The sequence below is a fragment of the Camellia sinensis genome, chromosome 10 (genome assembly GCF_055761805.1).
Source record: "Camellia sinensis isolate YWXY chromosome 10, ASM5576180v1, whole genome shotgun sequence".
Classification (NCBI taxonomy): Eukaryota; Viridiplantae; Streptophyta; class Magnoliopsida; order Ericales; family Theaceae; genus Camellia; species Camellia sinensis.
The window spans coordinates 65,874,775-65,880,774 of record NC_138970.1 but is presented as its reverse complement, the minus strand read 5'-3'; positions in this window follow the sequence as shown (position 1 = coordinate 65,880,774).

Below are 6,000 nucleotides of genomic sequence, written 5' to 3'. Positions count from 1 at the left end.
CAATGGAGGATTTGAGAGAAAAAGTTTTAACAAGAACGAAGATGCAGAAGTGAAAAGACGGAGAGAGAGTTGATTTTGATCAAAAGCATGAAATGGTGGCAAAATGGCAATTATAGTGCCTTAGACGACGTGCTTGTCAGACAGCAGACTCAAAAGTGATACGACTTGATAGCGCGTATCAGGTATGGTCCAGTAGGGGAAAAACGCGTGGTAAAAACAGTTGAAATACTGTGCGTGCCAGCTCATACGCGTGCTGAAACTCTGGGAGTTATTGATTCAATGAAACAAATACCTCGGCTAGGAGGACGGTTTCGGCTGAGAAACTTGAACGAACTTGGACGTTGGTTCTAAGGCATTGATGAAAGCAAACTATAGGTCTTGGTCATATTGAGCCGACGAGTTCTGACGTCGGCAATAGATGATGAAGCGAGCTTAGCCGACGTGCTAAATGGAAGAAATGATATAGGTTCCATCACCTTAGGATGCCGAGGTAATAGAACGTAGGGGGCAATTGTGGGGACATAATTTTTTAATGACAACACGTGGCCGAGGTGTCACCGAAGTGTCAGCCGAGGTGCCACGTGTCCTGGTCATGATGCCGAGATCATCTCGGCTAGGCCGAGGTTATCTGCGAAGAAACTGGAATCTCGGATAAGCGGATAAGGGACAAGAGTCCTAGAATGAGAGAAGACTTCAGTTTGGATTAAGATAAAACTCTTAGAGAGTTTATCTTAATCCTACTGGGAGTCCAAGATTAGCAGTAATCCTGAGTCCATTGAAGTTAGGCTTCTATTGGGGCTAGGATTGTATTGGCTATAAAAGGGAGGCACCCCTATGGGTCTAAGGTATGCTTTTTATGTTATGTCTAGTGAGTTAAGCACTATTAGTTATCTGTGAGAGATATTTGATTACTGACTTGATCGTCGGAGTGCCCCCGGGTTGACGAACCACCGCCGGAATCTTTTCTTTCTGTTGCAGGTCGTTCGGGCTTAATCTATTCTGCCGGTGCTCTCCAGCTAAGTACTAATTTGGCAGTGTGATCAGAAAATCACTCACACAATACTATATAAAAATCAAGCTACTCAAATTCAACTTATATTTGACTCGTTAAAAATTGACTTGCTGTATGAAAAAACCAAACTCAAACATAATTTTAAGCCCAAGTTATCAAATCAAACTTAAATAACCTACTACTTGACTTGACTCGGCTCATTTTTAGCCCTATATAAAACTTGCAAACTTTAGTGATTCGAAAAAAATATGTAAAAGTAATCAGGACATTTGGTCTAATGGTTGTGTAACACTTATTGTGGTGTAAGATTTTGGATTCAACTCCTATAAAGAGCAGTTTGATATTTCTTTCATGGTGATGTAGTAGTAGAGAGAGTGTTAGGTTTAGGCTTTCCTTTGTTAACTTTCGAGGTCATATAATTGCTCTTCCATTGATTTGACCCCAAAAAAAAAAAAAAAAAAAAAAAGTGTAAGTGGATGGTCCTATTTTGTTGTCCTCAATTTTGCAATTTTTAAGTCATAAAAATTTATTTATTAGAAAATAGTGAAAGTTCATTACTTTGTACCACATAAATTTTTTATTTTATTGTTTCAAAGGCCTCAAATTGAAATTATTAGCTTTAAATCCGAAAAGTATCCCAATTTTGTAATTGGCCTTTAATTTTTCAATTATTAATTCTCAACTGAAATAGTGTTTTTAAAACAGTGAAGCACTAATAAATGTTAAATATTGATCTGATGAACTGTTTGGATCTTCTTCTTTTTTTATAGACTCAAAGGTCTCATTCTAGTGTAAATTATATAAAGGCCCAATGTAATACTTCAAAAAAAAAAAAACTCATTATTGTACTTTTTCCAAACGTAACTCTCCAATGTAACACACTGAAAAACTCATTAGTGTACTTTTTCCAAACATAACTCTCTAATGTAACACTCTAAAAACATAACACTTATAGCGATCCCGGTTTCCCTTTTCTTTACTTGTTATATCCGGACTTAGGTTCCGTGGAGCTGGTTGTTGAGAGTATGTTGTTTGCACCCTTTAATCCTTATATTGAGTCTTGGGTTGTGTTGGGAAGATTTGGAGCAGGTTGGTTGAGCTTAGGAACCAAGTCTAGTTGCCCAGATTTTGGCTTGTCCGCTCGAGCGGGGGTTTGGGCGCTCGAGCGGGGAATACACCCATCCAGTATGTCCTGTGTAGTGTTGGACACTCGAGCGAGGGATTGGCCGCTCGAGCGGGAGGTTGTGAGTGACGCTCGAGCGGGGAGTTGGGCGCTCGAGCGGGGACCTGTCTGCAAAAACTTCTGGGAGTGTGCATCCGCCGCTCGAGCGGGTGTTTGGCTGCTCGAGCGGGAGTCTGTGAGTGGCGCTCGAGCGGGGGTTTCCACTCTCAAGCGGGGCGAATGTTATAAAAATCCGAGACCCGACTTTCTGGATCATTTTTCATCTCCCTTTTGATTCTAAAACCCTAGAACCGTCTTCTCCCTCTCCTTACACACCTTCTCTCTTAGGTTTGATCTACTTAGAGTGTATTTCTGCCCTAAGTCCTTTGTTAAAAAGATAGAGTGGGACGAGGGCTTCCGTTTAATTTGAACAATCTTGGGTTTGGAGCACTTTGGTTTTTCGTCATCTTCTCCATTCGAGTTCTTCGCTTCGAGGTAGGGATTTCCTACTCCATATTATAGGTTTTGTTCTAAGTTTTGGTATTTTGATATGTTGGGGGTTGTTTGGTAATTTTGGGAAAAACCCTAGTTGTTGTAATAAATTAATTTATATAATTAATTTAGGGAAAATTGGGGAATTTAGTTGAATTCATGGAATTAATGAATTTATTGATTAAGTGGTGTAGTTGGTAGTTTAATCACTCACCTATGAAAATGTTGGAATTATGTTAGTTGACACATTTAATTCCTGTTTAGAAATAACTGTTTGGGGCTATCGGTGGAGGATAGTCGTGATTGTTGTAGACATTGCATGTTGATTAGGGAAAACTGAAACTAATCGCATTGGTTAAGTCATTGATTTAGACTGTTGAATTAGTACAGAAAATACATGTATTGATTGTGTGTTGTATATGACAAGTGTTTAATACATTGTATATGCATTTTTGTTTGGAAGGAGATAGGGGATGTACTCCACGGTTTAGGGGAAGATAGGGGATGGACCTGTAAACCGGATTTTGTTTGGGAGGAGATAGGGGATGGACTCCATTAGCATCACTATTATGTGTGCTTATTGATATTGAAGTGTTTTTACATGTTATTGATACAACACTAAAATGTGTATCAAACGAGAAGTATGAAGTGTTTTGACATGAGCCTGGGTCTCATTTGTTTTGTTGATATTGAAAGTAATGTGAATATGATATATAGTTCACTGTAGTAAGTTTGGCCAGGTTCTGAGCCATGTTGATAATAATGGAAAGTGAAATGTGTCTTAGACATTAGTGTCATGAGACTGTATAATCACATAATTGATTATCTCGGTTAACCATCTATTGAATGCTATTGCTTTATTCAATGCTTATATTTGGTTTAGTATATTTCTACTGGGCTGTGGCTCACCCTATATGGGAACATCATTTTCAGGTTCAGGTGATAAGCTACCTCCAAGGACTTAGCTTGGAAGGATTTGACTTTTGGATTTTGAAGACTATCTTCAGTTAGTTGTTTTTATTTGATAGTACATGTAAACATTCAAGCCTAGGGCTTTACTTGTATTTGAGTTAGAACTCATATTTTTGTGTCCAAGTGTTGGCTTGGAAAGATGTAAGCCCATAGGGCATTTAATTTGATGTTACATGTAATGCTTTTATTTAGTAATACTCTGATGAATGAGATAATGAATTGTTTTCTTTAAATATTGCATGTCAATGATAAATATATAATGGGTTTAATTTGAGGGCGTTACAACACTCCAATGTAACACACTAAAAAAACTGCTTCGTATACTTTTCCCAAACGTATCAATGTAACCTTCCAAAAAAAAAATTCTTAGTGTACTTTTTTCAAACGTAACACTTCAATGTAACATGCTAAAAAAATTCCTTAATGTATTTTTCTCAAACGTTACACTTCAATGTAACACACCAAAAAACTCATTAGTATACTTTTCTCAAACGTAACAATGTAATATTTCAAAAAACTCTTTAGTGTACTTTTTCAAAACGTAACATTCGAATCGATGTAACACACAAAAGCTCCTTAATGTACTTTTCTTAAATGTAATAACATAGCATTCCAAAAAAAAATTTAATGTATTTTTTCCAAACGTAACACCCCAATCAATATAACATACAAAAACTCTTTAGTATACTTTTTTCAAACGTAGCACTGCAATGTAACATTCTAATATAACACCAGAAAGTCACATTAACAAAAATGTAGATTTTCACGCTTAACAACCAACACTTCTGCTACCGATTCCTCCAAAAAGAATCTTTCACACCTTACCTTTCTATTCCCATCCCAAAAAATGAATCAAAAAATTGAAAAAAAAAATGAATCAAAATAACATCAAATCAAATAAATATAACTTTCCAAAACAAAAAGGACTAATTGATTCATAAGAAAACTCTTAGAACTAAACATTCCCCCATATGGGATTTATGGATAAATTTTCTTTTGTAAAATAGTGAATTTCATTGTTTCAAATTAATGTGTTTTGGGACAAAAGTTTAAAAAAATAATAAAGAAAATGAAAGAAAAGAACTTGTTGCTTTTTCCTTTTAAATTTTTCCTCAAAATAACGAAGTTTTGAAACATTACACAGTGCAACACAGGCAATACACTATGAGAATTCCTTCAAGTTTTGCTCACAATTTTCCACCTCCACAATTACCTTGTGTAAATCCAAAGCTCCTTCTTTTTCTTTTCTTAGAATGTAATACAGGCAATACACTACAGATGATCAGAACTCTTTCAAGTCTTGCCCTTAATTTTCCACCTCCACAATTACCTTGTGCCAAAGCTCCTTTTTTTCTTTTTCTTTTTTTTCTCTTCTTAATTGTTTTGCAATAGACAATATCATATCTATAATCTGTTCAACTTTAACTAAGAAAAATAATAATGAAAAGTTCTCAATCCCCCCTCCCCAAATTTAATAGATGGTTGCACCACAAAAAACATCTCATTGCACCTAATTTCCAATTGTACCATACTCAAATCTAATTTATCTCCTAAGAGTAACTCCAAGACTCTTCTAATGAAATTTACTAATTAAAATAACTAACCCTTAACGTTCTTTTTCTGACTCCAACAGAACTCTAAATGGGTTGAAATTTTGCATATTGTCAATTTGACTAGTTAATGGAGCATCTCCAACGGTAATAGGCATTTTACCTATCTAAACATTACTATGAAGTATACATTTTACTTTGCCTATCAATTGTTTCATATTTCTACTCCAACCATGCTCTGTATTTTAGCTATTAATCCAAATACTATTAACTTTATAGAATGCCACATTAGCAACAAAGATGGAGGGAAACAATCCTAATGATTAAATACATTTTGCTTAGCTTTGAAGGCTAGCTACATGTAGCTAGTGAATGTGAGTTGAGCTAAAATGCCTAATCATATGTTTAGTGCATTGGAGTTGAAAAAAGTGAGTCATGGTAAGCATTTTGACTAACAAGCATTATATACCTAGTGGGTTGGAGATGCATTTTATTTTGCCTATCAACTGTTTTATGTTTTTACTCCGACCATGCTCTTTATTTTAGTTATTTATCCAAATACTATTAATTTTATAGAATGCTACGTTAGCAACAAAGATGGAGGGAAATGATCCTAATGATTGAATACATTTTGCCTAGAATTGAAGGCTAGCTACATGTAATTAGTGAATATGAGTTAAGCTAAAATGCCTAATCATATGCCTAGTGCATTGGAATTGAAAAAAGTGAGTCACACTAGGCATTTTAACTAACAAGTAGTATATGCCTAGTAGGTTGGAGATGCTCGTTAAAAACTAGCTAAATTGATTAGT